We start from the raw sequence: 17,461 nt of genomic DNA on the forward strand, positions 1-17,461 counted from the left end.
GCTTCAATGACAAGTCATAACACATAAACAAAGGCCTTAACCTGATGTGTCTCCTCCATGGGAGCATCCTAGCCAGGAAGCATAAGAATCATGCTCATTCCTAACAATTAAATACTTACCGGGGTAAGTGATATTACTTTTGTTAAATCATCTTAACAACTAATAGCCTTAGCACACAAACTGACAGCACACCATCCTAGAACATTTTGTGATTAATTCACTTGGTCACAACTGAGATGCCTATGGAGAAGTATTAATCCTCCCAGATGATAAAAAATAAGAGTGGTAGTAACTAAATATAACAGGTCCACAGATTTTTCACTCCCAGTGTTTTAATTTCTGTCCCAGTACTCTGTAACTTTCTCATAATGTCTACATTATACACCTTTATGTGTTACCTCATTCAGAGAAGAGCTGCCTGCTTTGTCCCAGCATTTACTTAAATGCCAGAATAGAAAGAAGCTTTCTGCAGTGTCCAAAGGTTGTGGTCCCTATGCTGTCACAAAATGTTGTGATGAAAAAGCATATGTGCATAACAGCTAGAGTTATTTTGGAAAGTATGTTATTTAAAAATAAATACAGGTCTCCATCTATCCAGCTATTCCCTTTTAGCTACATACCCATCATTAGAAGGCATTGTCCCTGTAAGATTATCATAAAAATACACAGATCCACTCTTCAATCCAAGAACAGGACTTGCATAAAATTTTTACTTTACTTCAACAAACATCTCTTTTATTCTCAAAGCTGTTCTGTCAAGACACATGAGAGAAAGAGGATGAATGACCTGAGTTATAGGACAATATTAAAGCGTACAAAAGCTTCCAAGAATTTCAGCCAGTGATAAAATCTCTTCCAAAAGGTCTGTTTCTCTCATTTCCAGCAGCCACAAGACAGGTTTATCACCCTGTTTGTCACTTTTGTGGGCTTTTCAAGATGGATACTCTCTCTTTATGCTTTGTACAGAAGGGTTCTCTAAGTAGAGTACACCACCGATAGAACAAAATCTCAGTTCAGAAAGATCTGCAGAAACTGGAAGTTCTTCTTGTCACACATGTGTATTTATTTACAGCAATCAAGTGACATAGAAAAAACAGATCAAAATATATCACTTCTAATCTCCTGACTTGTGGTCTAATCTCTTTAAACAATAAAGGTAATGAACTCAACCCCAAACCAGCTAGATAATTGAATAATTTATAAAGAGTCCTTTAGTTCTGTTGTGGTTGTCTTGTTTTCCTGCTTTAAGCACTACTGTACTCCCACAACACTTACCAATCAAAGTCCTGGAATCAGAGAACAAGTGCATGAACTTGAACACAGAGAGAAATAACTCTGGGTCAAAAGCTAAATCAGTCAGCATAGGATTTAAAATAACAATTAAAAAAGTATGGTTTGCAAGATAGTTTACTTGGATAATTTCTTACTCTTGAGATGTACCAAAATATTACTCACTGTAGCCTGAAATGGTTTCAATCGTTTGGGTTTTTTCCATTTCAGCAAAGTTTTAGACATGCTACCTGGCAAGGTTTTTTGTTGACCATTGATTGATTGGATCTTCATTTTCTTTGTGAGACTAATTATTCTCTTTTGAAATACTAATTGTATGTGTGTGACCTAACTGCTTTCACAGTAATATTTCAAAATATTTCAGTAAATACAAGCATCACAGAAAGCACAATGAACACAGTCTACACAGGGAGACTATTAGTAATAATAAAAAAGGAGAAATTAAGACATTAAACATAAGCAGCCTTGTCTGAATAGAACAGCCATCAACATTTCCATGAACTGCTAGCTGGATTTTCAACAGGCTCTGATAATTCATATTTCCTTGGCTAGGAAATTAGAGCAACATGCTGTTGTTGACACCATTCATCACAACACATAAAATATCTTTGTACAAAAAAACAAATGGAGGAGGGCACCTATAACCTTACTAGATCAAAGCAGTCCTAAGCAGACTGCTATTTGTACTCATCCTTTTCAAAACAGTGTAAAAGTATTGCTACTGATGTCAGAAACACTTAGGGTGGAAGGAAGTCATAAGAACAGAATTCAATATTAATTATTTGTAAGAGGAAAATTCAATAATCATTTGTAGTTGCAAACTTACAGATGAAGGGTTTTTAATTGGATTATAGCTATAGCAATTATGTAATTTTTGTCATGAATTGTTTTTTGATGGGTTTGTTTGTTTTACTTAAGCACTGATATGCTTAATAACTGATATGAAACCTATAGGATATTTCAGAAAGCAGCATTTCACTTATTTTTTAAATTAAAATTAAATAAAACTGTAATAAGAACTATAAAACACTCCTTTACTAGAGTTCTTATCTTTGATTTTCAAATCTACACCTGAGTGGGCCAGTAAGTTATACTACGAAGGAAGTATTAGACTTTACCATAATACTTTAGCTGACAGTAAAATCTCATCTGCAGGTTTTCTTCTGCTGTGAATGTATAACAGAAAACATTTCCATCACCTAGAAGATTTGCTTCCTAGGATCATTCAAAGTACACCTCAGCAAATAATTCTCATGAAGAGACATACAGAAAAGACACATAACATAATTTTCATATCAGGTCATGCCTTTTTTTTTTCCCCCCCAGGAAAGTCTTTCGTCCAATTTGTTGGTTTGCTTTGCAGTAGTATAAAATTATAATTTTCTTCTAAATCTGGTTTACCTGAAAGCTATCTCAGATACACTCTTCATTTTACTTTTGGCCCTATCAGCAGTAAAACAAGGATTAGCAACATTCTATATCTGAATTCATGCCTTGAAGAAAATGTAACAGGAAAATTTAATATATAGTCCCACGAATCATTTCACTCTAAATACACAAATTCCCTTTTCATGCTGATGTTTTGGGGTTTGCCTATATGCAAAACTTGAGATCTCACCATTTCACAGCTTTTGCATATCCAGCTGCCATTTAAGAGTCACAGACAATAGTCACCAAACATCTTGCACCTGTCTGCCATGGACATCTTCTGCAGCATCTGTAAGCAAAATGAGGATGAAACCCTAATATGAAAATCACAAGATCTCTACTCTTATTGGTGGAAAATGTTAATTTTGTTTTATACTGATGGCAGTCCATTTTTTCCTGAGAGTAATTCACTTGTTAAATAAGGTAGTAAAATACTGTATTTTTTTACAACTTGTGTTTACACATGACAAAGTGTACATGAAAATGACATAGAAAGTCTTTAGTGGATGCTCTTTTGTTAGCTGTTACTATTTTTCATGATTAAAGATAGAGAAAAGCAAGATTGTTAACCACCGTGGAACAAACTGACAAAAGCCATGGTTTGATAAAATAACAAAAAAACCCAATTTCCTTCTAACTTTATGCTACATTTTATATAACCAGAAAAGGGCAGGGAACTTTAAGTTATAAACTGGCTGGTTTTGTCATGTATGTTTTTAACTTACACACTGGTATATTTATGAGGTCCACTGAAAGCTGTTTTCTTCAGTGACAGATACTAAATATTCACCTAATAAAAAAAGAGAAGCAATAACATGGCTACTAACAGGAAAATCATAAGATGATTCTTAATCAGAAAACGTGTACCTCCTATCTAAACCACAGGGAGCACGAGAACCCCTGTCTAGAAGGCTTGAAAGGGATACTGAGTACAAAAGTTAAGATATCCTCCAAGAGGAAGGAGGGTGTTCCCTACTAGCATTTCCCTACTATTGCAGACCACAAGTGCAGGGTGTATAGGCTAGACACACAATTTTTAGACATTTGAGGTTAGCAGAATTCCCAGAACCTAAAAGTTATTGTTAAGGAACTAGTGAAAAAAAAAAAAAAAAGTGTCAGTATTTTTATTTTTCATCTTTTGAATGCTCGGGTCATATTTTAAGGCTTAATCCTGTAATCATAAAATCTAGAACTTAATAGCTGATCCTTTCCTGATGTTGCTGAAAATGCATTTTAAGAGATGCAATGTTGGGAGGCAATGGTAAGTCAGAGCCTAACACTCCACCACATCTTTTTCCCCCACTTCTGAGTCAAGGCATTTTACCTTGATAAACTCACTAATTGAAAATGTACATCCAGTCCTGACATATTGCCCTTTTTCAATAGGTCTGAAGTTTTTGTAGCATGGGCAACTTGCAGTGAGAACAAAACCCAAAGGAACACATATCAAACTCCCACTTCCTGAAATACAGCTTTATTATGTTGACACAATACTGTTATTAAGCATATTTCACTATAACTGAAAGATATTACATCATTGTGGAGTAGTTAGAAGTGTTTTACAAATGAAATATTTAAAGTCTTCTAAAAATACATTTGGAGAATGAAGAAGGATATTTCCACATTTCTAATAGATTATAACAAGTGTTGCTAAGTGCTCTATTTTATTCAGAGTAGGCACACATTAATCATGAGTAATTTATAGTCTTCATGACTAATATGTCACAAGCAAGTAATATTTTTTTATGTCCTCTCTAATTCAGCATTTATTTGCAGTATTATTTATAAGTACTTTAATGAAGAAATAGCTTTCCTATAGAAAAGAAAATCTCCAAATCTATAAAACAGACCTTTTTGTATCATTCTTTAAGCATTATTTACTGAGTTAGGATTTTTAGACATCATTTATGCTATAAATGAGCTATCAAACAACATGCAGGCTGCAACAGTTCATTTCACACCACTTTGGAAGGGTCATGGAAATAAATTTGGATGCATAATATTACTTCAGACTTTTGAACTGCACTCTGAAAGGAAAATTTGTACTTGCAGAAATGCAAAACAAAAACTCCTGGGTTCAACAGCCAGAAAACACAACTTATGTTTTTGTCATGGCCTTAACAGTGTTCATTTTCTTTGTTCATATGGATTTAGGAGCAAGTAGCTGGCCTGAGAACACTACCTTGTGGGGTAAAGGTGGTAAACTTTTACTTCTATAATGACTCATTATTTTTAATTTCTTAGGGTGACATTAAAGAAAATAATTCCATCAAAAGGCTGAACATCAGTAATAGACTACAAAATACTTCAAACAGGTCTATTAAGTTTTATTGCAGTTCCCTTTCTAAAAGGCTTGTATTATGCTTCAGTTTCCTTGCTGTTAACATAAGACTCATATATATACATATTTATGGGCTCTGACATTATGCATGAAGCTATATAAATTTTATGTATAATAATGTATAGTAAAAGAACAAAATCTTGCTACAGAAGAATGCCACATTCTTCTCAAAATCTTTGCACTGTAGAAAGCTGAAGAATTTCAAATCCTCAACTTCCTTGAGAAGCTCAGTAAAAATCTGGTAGTGTCTGAGCTGTACAATCATCTAATTTATGAAACCTTACTCAGATTTCCTGGATCTTGGTTTTTCTGTTTGTTTCCCTTCCTTCCCCCTCAAGTTCTGTATGAAAATGTCTGAATAAACAGACAAAGTAAAACACTTCAAGACAAATTCTGACAAATTTCTCTGTACCACCAGTCAAACATAGATGTGTGCCATGTCTAACATACTTACCTAGATCTAAGCCCCTGTACTGGGTACAATACTGTAAAATGTTGACAATAAAATGTCACAATTTTACTGAGAAAACAAAGATGAAACACAGGATAGAAAAGTCCCCCAAGAGATAACTAGTTACCTTCTCTCTCCCAGCAAGAACAAACTGAGAAAGGTGCATTTGGTGAGCCTAATTCCATCAGTAGAGGTGGCATCAGAGACCCCTTGCTCTGAGTAACAAGGTTCACTGCCTCCCTCCAGGGGTGGGTGCCAGGAGGAACAAGCAGCTAACAAAGCATCAGGGAGTTCCCAGAAAACGTGGCTGGAAAGCTGGGTGAAGAAGCCTGTCAAAAAATTTTAATCTCTTAACATCAACTTGCAAAGGAATTTTGAGGGTCTTGAAATCATCTGCAATTTCCCCTGTTTCAGACCAACATGACCCTTTTGTAGCTTGACTTCTAAAGAAAATAGTCTGCCTTCCCTTATAGAAACTGCACCTACTCCTTAGAAATCTATTAAAGATTTAGATACTTTGCTTATTTAAAAATAAAGATTTAGGCAGAAAATGTGACATAGTATCCACTGTTATCAGGGCTAACATGAACTTGACCTTAAGAACCCTTCCCCATACCCTGCCTGCTTCAATCAGGAGTTGCAGATGAGTCTCTTAAGGGTGATCACTGCAACAGTATAAGGGACAATGAGAACTTTGATGCTAAAACTCATATGAGGTAAGACCATATCTGGCTGCAGATTCCCCGTGCCTGTGGGTGTCACGTTTCACTGGACCAAGGAGAAAATCTCTTTTCACTACATAAAACCCAACCTAATGATGCCACTAGAGGGAGAGCCAACCATATTTATTAATGCTATTAGGCTACCTACGGCTCAGGGGTACCACTGGCTGGATATGGAGATAAGAGCAAAAAAGCCAACCCCTTGGACTCCAGACAAAGATGACCCCAAATAAAAATAAAAATATTATGAACATATGTGCAGGCTAGATTATGTAAAATATTTGGGAGAATGATAGAGACAAAAGTGAAGGGACTTTAAAAAGCTTTTCCACTTGCTGATAAGACCAGATTCCTTTATAAAGAAGTCAACAGCACTGAGATTTCCAGGAAGTTGTCAAAAAAATCAGGAAAAAGTGATGAGAAGTTGTAGATTCTTTGATACTTAGGATTAAAATCATAGTCACTTCCTAACTATCAATCCCATCCTGCACATTTAAAATTGTATTAAATCAGTATGGGGTAAAGACACAGGAAAAAAAAAAAACAACCAAAAAGCAAAAGGCCGTGACAATGTCTACGTCCTACCGAAGCCCAAAAAGCTAACATTTATTTATTTATTCTTCTGAGCAGCAGAAAGCTGCAAGTTGTCTAGAACCTATTCCAAGGAAAAAACAAAAACCACAAAAACCCACAAACTACCTTACTTAAATGCATATTTCTTATGATTGTAAGTTTGTTCTTCTTGAAAGTTACATTAAAAATTACAGAGTACGTCAGATCATTGTTTATTGGTCTGTAAGCCACTTTTAAAATCAGGCTTTATATTTCAACATAATATTCTGAAAAACTTTTCTCAAGGAAGAGTGATTTACTGTTTAACCATATTTTTCTTTCTCGGATTTTTACGTTTACAAAAATCATTACTGTAGAATTCTTCTCTTTGTATGGATTGAAAGCCATCATAAAAAAATGCTTTTTCTTTTAAATCTATTCCCAAGAATGCTGACATTTCAGAATTTTGGAGGACAAGTAATAATCAGCTCCATTTTGGCTACTCAAGATGGCCAAAATCTTCTGAAAAGGGCTCAGGAGAATTTTAGTTCAGCCAAAGCCAAATCAGAATTTTGTCTGATTTAGCCTTAAACTGACACAAATGTTAACATAAAGTTGATCCAAAGCAAAATGATGTATTTGTATCTCTTTCCTACTAAAACCCAATACTAGTCAGAACAATTCTCTATTCATGTTGTTATTGTTTCAGGGGATTTTGATGGTGCCTTCTGTAATCTTATTCCACAAAAGCAAGAGCTGATAATATTTATATGCCTTTGAAATTTCATGTTTTATTTATGTTATTTGTGCATTATACTTCTGGGCTACCGTGATATCTACCCTTGGGAAAATTAAACCCTTTTGTTGAACATATGCCAAAATAGGTTTGGAAAGCACTACCACAATCCATGTTTGCTGAAATATCACCCTTATTACTTTTTTCCATTATTAGTAGGATCAGTGATGGATTTGGCTGCATCTGGAGCAAGGATTTCTTTCTAATTTAAAGAACGATAAACAAGGGGAAGATAAACAGAGATGCAGGAGTACAAGGTAACATGTTTTTGCCATTTTTTGGCATTAGTTTAACCATTGCCAATATGGTGAACAGAGGGGGTCAGGCAACTGTCAGCAAGGAACAGATGGACTAAGCAGCAGCAGAACATTTTAAACAGTTTAGAAGATTATTACCAAAGTCAAAGGGACTGCAGAGTAGTATTGGGGAGCAGAGGGAAAACATGGAGAGGAACCTAACTGGCTCTTAGAAATTGTTCAGCAGGTGGTTAACACTACCTGGCACATGGGATGTAAGAGTTATTTCATTAGAGAAAAAGCTGACGCAGGCCAAGCAAGAGCTGCTGCCAAAGCGACTTCTGCACAGACTTTTCTGACCCACTCGTTCTTCAGGAAAAAGTTTTCAGACATTTGTTACAGCTGAGCTGGAAGCACACCAGAGGTGAAAGTTTCTTTTATGCAGGTACCCAAATGCAAATGAGTGGCTGATAGCTACTCTTACCAAAGAGGTCCCCAGTGAAAGCAACATGGTGCTTATATCATTCCATCCCATTGTAATTTAAATACTTGCAAGGAAGAATCTCTTACAAGTAGTTAAGTTCAGCTTCTGTTTAAGTTGCATATATTGTCATTCTAGACACAAATAAAGTCACAGCAATCTTTATTTTATAAGGGGAGGGACTTTTTATAAAGGAATGCACTGATAACACAAAGAGTAATGGCTTTAAAGTGGAAGGGGGTACACATGGCTTAGACATTAGGAGGAAATATTTTGCTGTGAGGGTGGTGAGTTGCTGGCACAGGTTGTCCAGAGATATGGATGCCCCCTCCCTGGAAATGTTCAAGGCCAGGTTGGATGGGACTTTGAGCAACCTCATGGGTGGGAGGTGTCCCTACCCATGGCAGGGTGGGGTTGGAACTAGATGATCTTTAAGGTCCATTGCTACCTATATGACTCTACAATTCTTAAAACATTCAGGCTAGACTGATTTTAGTCATTGTCTCCATGATGCAATAGCCACAATTATAAAAAAAATCTATATAAAGCAAGAATTATTCTAGGTATTCTTATAAAAATCACTTTTTATAATACAACATACATCATTACATCCAATTACATAGCACTTATTCATTGGTACTTTTGCCAGCAACTTGGAAAGTTCTCTATTCCAAAATATTGATCTGCATCTTCTCAGGTTTCTAATCCTCATAAGAAATTGAGCAGCTTTTTGAAAGTTCTCTGTAGGAATCATGAGAAGCATTAAATCCCTTTTTAAATTGGGATGGTTCTTTAAACTCTGCTTCTCATCTTCAGCATCACATTCCTAAAGATGAAAAGTTTTCTTCAAAACTTCCTTGCAACAGGCCTACAGATTGGAGCTTCCCCAGCTGTACTGACATACAGGTGCATTTTCTTTCTTAAAAAAAAGGAATGAGAAGAGGCTAATTCTTCCAATGTGCCATCATTCAGAGCCTGGCAGGTGGTAAACAATAAAAATTATTATACAGAAAGAATGACAAACTACAATGAAGTGTTCTAGATCTTTTTTCACCTTCAGAGGGGATACAGCAATTATTTCTGTTTCCTGATCTATCAAAAATAGTAGCTACATTATACTTCGGCAATAAGAAAAAAAATTGGTGAAGATCAGAGGGGGGGGCAAAGGGGAGCTCTGAAGGCAGATTTAACATTCTTCAGCACATCATAGCTGTCATAAAACTTCTAAAAAGACAAAACAATACCTCACTTGCTAACAACATTACTTTCACCAACGAAGAGTCATTTATTACTTGATTTGCAATAGTTGTGTTCAAAACAAAACCTTACATTTTAATGAACTAATTATTTAAAGATTTCTTTCTATTTTCATGATGTAAAAGGAACCTACCCTCATCATTTTCCATCACAAAAATCATGTGTGATATATAAATTAGTTTTCTATTATTAAAAGAGACTTCATTATTAAAAGAGACTGCAAAAGGTAAACTTAATATCCAATATAACTGAAATAAAAGTAACCAAAGAAAACACATTTTCTTTATTGATTCAGGATCAAAGACTAGTTATTTTCCTGTACAGGACATTTTTTATAATACTTAGTAAGACATGGACAAAACAATGACTCACCCATGGTTTTATAGAAAAGAAATACTCTCCTTTTATGCTTTTAAATATCAAATTAATTATATCAACACTTTGAAAATTCACTTATGTGGGCTGGATGTAACAGTGATGAATATAAATGCAGAGAACCTAAGTTATCTGGTTACATTTGGGGTATGCTTAGGGCTGAGGAAGCCATCTCTATTGTAATAAATTCACTGCTCCCTCAAAATCTCTTCCATAGGTTATAAACATATTTGGGATAGAGACTATGACAACATTTGCAGAGCTAAAACAATGAACGGAATAAACACATCCACCTTTATTTAAAGCACTAGAAGATTCTTGTCTTTTTTGGCCTTTTTCTTCCTAGCCCAAAATGTTCTCATTTTCTTGACAAAAAAGAAAGAACAAAATGTTCACTATTTAGGTTAGGGAGTTAAGACTGCCTTTCTATTTCGGCCTGATAAAGGCCCCCACAGAACACTCAGGAGCTCAGAGATCAGCTTTTGTTAAATGATGGAAAACTGATCCATAGCAAAGCCCTGTTCAGACAGGACAGTGGAGTGCAATTGGATGCTGCAAGTGACTCCATTCCATGTTCAATCATTAACGTGTACTCAGAGCTGCACAAGATTCCAAAGAGTACAATGCCATCACCCTAATATGAGGAATTAAAGATTCTGGATTCTAACCTGGGAGATAAGAACCTAATTTTAAACTAGGCCCTTTCATCATTTGGGACAGAGAAAAATAACCCCACACACAAGGATGCTCCTAGTCATAAGGAAAAAGCTAAATTTCAACCTAACAGTAGAAAACCTGAGTTTCAGACCTTTGTCAATAAATTCTAAAATATTTTTAAGTGGCCAGGCCACCCAGTTAACATCTCCACTATTTTATAGATTTTTTTTTTTTCCTGACTAAATGTACCATATACCAAAGAATTTTTCTTGCAGGTGAGAAGTGCTTTTATATATACATATAACCTAGAATTCTGGAAGGCAGAAAATTAAAACCTTAGGAATTTACACATAGCAGTGAAATAAACTGTAGTCATTGTTGTTGTGATCCTGGTCATTGCATAATGAACTGTAAATGATGAGTCACAGATTCTTTCTTTGTGACTCGGATGAATGTCATTCACTGTTCTAAGACAACCTCTTCCCAGTATCTACTTTGGCTACCTGGATAGAAGGAAACTCTGTTGTAATTGCTGTCTTGTTTAGTTTCTGTCCAGTATACTTCTCAAGGATCTGAAATTCTGAAAAATGTAAATTTCTTAAGAACATTAATTTAGAGAAGTTTGAGTATGTCTGCATAATCCAAAAGGATGTTGAACAATAAGTCTACTTTTCTTGAAATCACTGGGCTGGGAATGGGCAAGGTCTTTGGGATTGTCAGACTGACTTCCTGATTAGTCCCTACAACATATTGACCACTATATCCTGTTTTTACAATACAGTACAACTTTGTCCTTATCATTCCTATGAGACTGTTTTGCAACCTCACTGTGGTGTTAACTGCATAATATCTATTTTTCAGGCTACTGTCATTTCTGATGGGTTTGCACACACATCTTGCTGTGCTTATTTTACCTTCCTGCCAGTCATATGTTCTTGGACAGTGCTAAGAAAAATTAAATTTGATAAAGATCTAGTCAAACAGGTATGTTCAGTTCTTTGCTGCTCCATCCTAATAGCCCTTTCCCACATTTACTCCAAGCCAAGTTCATCTTTCTTGAGTATTAATTGCCATGATCTTGCAGAACATTTTAGAACTTTTGTATCTGACCTACCTACAATGATGCTACAAGTGCCTTCCTCTACTGAGGTAAATAGAAATTGCATTTAGCATCTCATGGCACTATGACATGACTCATACTCACAAGATAACTGAATCACTGTTTCATGTCCTCTGTTGAAAGCCAAAAAGTGCCTACTTTACATCTTCTCTCAGTAACTTTTCAGCTTAATATTACATTTTATACTTATAACTTTAACTCAACTTCTACTCCTTGAAGCCTCAAGACCACCTAGATATTAGTTATCTTTGATATCTCAGATGTCTTTTATATTGATCACACCTCCTAGCCCTCCATCCTCAGCAAATTTTGCAGACACAGGCAGTGATTGAAAACAACAGAGTTAAGCTCCCTGAAGATTTTGTTTATTAAGGTTTTTTTTCTAGCAATCAATACTCATCTTTCAGTAAAACCAGCTTTCCTCTCCCCATGAGCTCCTAAACCATGTTACTATCAAGAATCTAATATTCTCTGTGCTAACTGGTCATTCTTCAGAACTAAAGTTTGGGGAATAGCAGCTTAAAAAATGTAATTAGACAAACCTTTAGGGAAGGTTAATGTTTCTTACTCGGTCAACTGACTGAACATGGGCATAAGGGGAAACTCACAAGCATTCCAACACTCAAGAAGAGACCTAAGAAGCTTTTCATCTCATTGCCAAAAGAGGAGGCTTTGTGTGTCTCAAAATACACCAAATCGGTTTGTCCAATAAAACATTATTTATGTTCCACTATTCCCTACACACAGAACCTCCTTTACCTCAACTCAGACTAGCAGATCTATTGCATCCCTCTGTTACTGTAATTTGTAAAATTGTCAACATTTATTTAATAAAAATTTAATAAATGCCCCTTTTGACTTAAAAAATGTAAAGGAAAACCAAATAATTTAATCCTCAATTTTCAGCTTGACTCTTTTCCTTCAAAAGATATAACTACCCTTTGAAGTACATTACTTCTCCAGTTCCTTTTTATGAGTATTACGTTAGAAATAGATAAATGCATGAGATAAAGGAGTTTTTTTATTCATTACCCCTTTCCTACCAGGTTCATTGTAACCTGTACTGCACAGATCACTACGTATTTAGCAAATTGCTATCTCCTCTCATTTTCTCTAGTGTGAATTAAACTTATCAGCATTTGACCAGCTTAAATCTTTCAAATGCAGGCTACTCTGGGTCAATGAAAGACCCAGAGGGAAAGAAAGACAAGGACAGGGAAAGAAAGAGACAGGATAGGGAGAAGAACTTATCCAGCTTTGCACCAGGTAAACTGTTTTGTTCCTTCACAATAAATTACTTCTTTCCTTTGGCTGCTGAGTGGGTTAAGGACTGAAGGAGGAAGCAACTTAGCACTGCACGGGTTGGCTTTGTTTTTAAAGAGACAGACAGTAGAAGAAAAGTTATTTCCATATATAATCATGCATATTCAAATAAGGTTGTACTAAACAGGATATAACCATGGGTTTTTTCCTGTTTTTCTTCATTATCTGGTACACACATTTCAGGAACACATTGCTTTGCAACACTGAACACACTTTAGCACTTGAAAATAAGTTCTGAAAGTGATAGTTATGCATCTGAAAATACGTAAAAGATGTAACCTGAATAAGTATATAACTACCTCTAGGATATATTGTTAAGCAGTTCTTAAGCATCTACCTCTTAAACATATGCAAAAATAATTTTAAGTATTAGTTACCATGCAGTCTTTATTGAGGTACTTCCAGTATTTTAAAGGACACATATTTTAATCAGTTGCTACCTATCATATTTCACTATAATAAATAAGAAGGAAATTTTTACAAATCAGGAACTATGCATTCTAATGTTTCTACACTTTGTTTTGTAAAAGATCTTCTCAACAAGCATCAGTAGTCAGTACATTAGTACTCAGTCATTACATTAGTATTCAGTTTATAGAAACTCAGAACAAATAGGGAATACGTAAGCTTTGCCAATCAGCTTTCAATGCCTTTAGAGATGCATTAAACTCTCCAATTCAATAGCCTTATACAACATGACAAAACAGAACTCTTCTATCCTTTTCTCACACTGTCAATGGACAAAAAAAGATCTCCAGCTAAAATCTTCAATGAAACTGAGATACACAGTAAACCCATTAGAGTTAATGGCTAAGATACCTGGAAAAAAATGGCTAAAATCCTTGCCACACTGAGTACTAATGTCTTCTAACAGTAGAGCTTCAAGCTAAAAATTGGAAAAAAATATTCTAATGGCCTTGAAAATCATATGTAACTTGGTAAAAAACACTAAGGATGGTGAGAAAGTAAGGAATTCTTTGGTCTGAGACTGGAGGAAAATAATTTAAAAAATATGTATTAACGTTGCAAATATTATGGGGTATTTAAAAACTTACAACGATTACTTCAATGAGTCCAAAAGTGCATCAACAGTTCAGTTACACCTGATTTTTTTTAATTCAGGATGCCAAAACTCAGTTACATATTTCCATCAGTCTTCTTTTGCCTGTTACCAAAATTACTGTCAGTTCATGCACTCTTGATGATGACAATGCAGTAGACAGTTTCAGCTACACAAGGAATTATTCACTTAAAGTTCTTTCCAATGGAAAGAAGGAGGTAGTTACATTTTTCTTGGTTATCTGGTTTAATTCAAATTCAATGACAATATTTCTTTGCAAAGAAAAAACACTAATATTCCCTTTAAGTATCTTGTCACAACACAGATTTTACTCTGCTTATCTCCTTTCACATTTATTTACCAAGTTCTGCATCCTAAGCCTTAATTATTGAACAAAAAGCCAAAACAAAGCATAACAAAACTTGAAGTCTGCTAGAATTGTTTAAAAATACATTTCTTAATAACCAAGCCCATCAGTATCTGGATGTCCATCAGTAGAGTTTTACTGCATTTACTCCAAAATTATTATGTATGGTACTGAACAAACTGGCAGACATCTTCTTAGACTCTCATGCCACTTAATATGTGCAACTCTTATGAGTCTTGCCTAAAGCCTCTGGTTTTGTTGCAAAACTGTCCTTGCTCTTTGGAACATCAGTTTTCTGATATGCAGTCAGACTTGGAGTATTTGCATGGACAGATGCTGGTAGCCATTGTGCTAACTGTGTCAGAGGTTGGTTTTTTTTATCCTTTTCACAAGCCCATTTACACCTGTTATTAAACCAGCACAACATACTTTAGAACTTTTGACTTGAGTGTTTGGCAGCTCCACTTTTAGGTTTTCTCCCTCTCTTCAAAGAGAAAGGGTGATTCCACCCAGTTTTCATATACTGCATATAGAGGCATTTCCTTGCAACCAAGAAATAAAAGTTTTAGAAATTAAAGTCTATAAATGTATGCAAGCACAAGACTCATCATGGGGTACAAACAAAACTAGAAGAAAAACTCTGAGCTTTTTGAAGGTGAGGTTTACTTTGCTGTGAGGAGTAAACTGTGCATGAGCTACGTGGTTGGGGTTTTTTTTCTTTAAAAGAAAAAATTCTCAGAGCATTCAAAGAAGTAATCAATGCATCAGGGGAAATGTTTGAGGGCTGAAATAAATTTGCTTTATTTAGGTACATTTATGATTCACTCTTCCTAATCAGAGTATATTCAAAATAGATAACAGAGTTTCTAGTTAGGCTAACTGGTGCGATTCAGTTCCCTTCCATTGAACCTGCAACTTGTGTAGAGCTTTGAGCTAGAGCTTGAGGATGTGAACATTTGTTCACATGATGTGTTAATGATTAAGAGTGGAAATCAAGTTGGCAGCTTCACATCAGGCAAGATATTACAATAGATCTCAGAACATTCTTGCTCAAGGGTGGCCTTCTGCTTGTCTGAACACCTTAAGCTAAAGATGTCTGAACAGCCCTTGCTGTTTCTGGAAGGTTAGAGCTGCAGTACTTTCCAGGTAGACAGAAGTTGCCATTTTTGTCATAGTCTGACATCTTGTGGACTGCTGGTAGTACTGCGAGAGGACTCCATCTAAATAGTACTCACATTGAGTAATATAGGACTCGGAGCTCCTGCTTCTTTTAAAATTGACTGGGTCATGTACACAGCTGTCATCTATTTATGGACAAAAGGCATTGCAGAGGATAAGCTTGTGGGAAAGGAGATGCACAGGCAAAACCTATTTGCCCTGTGATGGGAATGTGCAGGGCTCAGGATATAAGAGCTTCCTTGGTCACTCAGCAGCTTACTGGCAAGAGGTAGGCTCCCAAGGCTGGCTTATTCCCATCTTCAGGCTTTTTTTTTTTTTTTTTTTTTCTTAAACCAGTTTCTGGCAAGCAGTCAGAAAATAGGATAAGAACCCCTTGACATGTTGCCTGGCAGGCAGGTGGTAGGTCTGTCCTTCCAAACCTCTGAGGAAAGAAGAATGGGAAAGGGCAGACAGCAGTGAAGAGCCTGAGGGTTTTGGCTTTTTTTCCCCTCATTGCTAAAAATGGACAGTGTTCAGGATTATTTTAAGGTTTAGGGCATGACTAAAAAGCTTGCTTACAAGACATGTGAGCTTGCCTGGTTGTGTCACTGGCCAGCATCACTACCTCCTGATTAATAGTAATGGAAAAAATCCGTCTGATCCTTTAGTTTCTGACTACATTTTAATAAACCCCTACATACACTTATTTAAATCTTTTCTGACTGGCATATTAAAGGAAAACCTGGTGCTTTATTTCAAATAACAAGACAGCACTGAATTATGATCCAGCAGAAAAGTTGAACTATATGCAATCTATTTAGTCTTTCTACACACACCCCCCACTCACACAGGAACTAAGGCAAATAGTTTTAAACAAAATGTTTCTTTGTTCTCAGCTCCAGTTGTCACTTTTTCATTTTGCTTACAGCATCTCCAAATCTGTTCCCTCTCTTTCAGGACACCAATTAGCTCTTCAGATGTAAGATGATGGGATATACTGTGCTGAAGGTCAACAAACTGAAGTGTGAATGTAGGCAAGGGAAGGGTAAAGAGGACCTTACAAAAGAGCAACAAAATCAATTGCTATCATTATTTAGATAATGCTGTAAAAAAACAAGTATCATGAACAGATACGTTGCACTGAAATTCTAAACATAATACCATTTTTGAGGGTGGATGACTGAGATACTGTCTTTAGACTTTTTCTCTAGTTAAACTCAGCTCTTTGACTGATAAGGGAAATGCCTAAATGCTCTGAGAACTTGGCAGGTGGAAGTTTTGACTGGGTATATAACCTTTATATTCCTAGTCTAAACAAAGGGAAATTCCAAAGCTCTCATTTTCCTTATTATTTTTTCCTAGTGAAAAAATTAAACACCTTAAAAATGGCTTTCAAGATAAAATCTCAGCAAGTAAAGAGCAGATGCTTCAAAACTAGGATAAGATGAGCATTAGGATTCAGCACAAGATTAAGACCTTATTGACAGTGACTACAGCTTCACACTACTGGAAGCCCAGACAGCTCTCATGTTTTAGAAAGCTAAATGCAGCTGTCAGTCACAAGCTGTCTACACTGGGCACAGAAGATGATGTGGAACTTGCTGTCCTTGCTGTACCAGTGTAGCAGGCACCTATATAAAGGGAGCAATCACCAGGTTAGCTAAGTACAGTCTCAGAGTTACACCTGGTCATTAAAGGAGGAAAAAAAGACTGATTTTCAAGGGCATGCTAATGTAATTGTACTCAGTTGAATTTGACCCACATTGCATATTAAGCCTGGCACAAACAAATATGAACGTAAGAGGAGCTAGCAGTGATGATGTAAAACACTAAATCTACCCTTCAGT

Source organism: Heliangelus exortis, chromosome 2 (assembly GCF_036169615.1).
Source record: "Heliangelus exortis chromosome 2, bHelExo1.hap1, whole genome shotgun sequence".
Classification (NCBI taxonomy): domain Eukaryota; kingdom Metazoa; phylum Chordata; class Aves; order Apodiformes; family Trochilidae; genus Heliangelus; species Heliangelus exortis.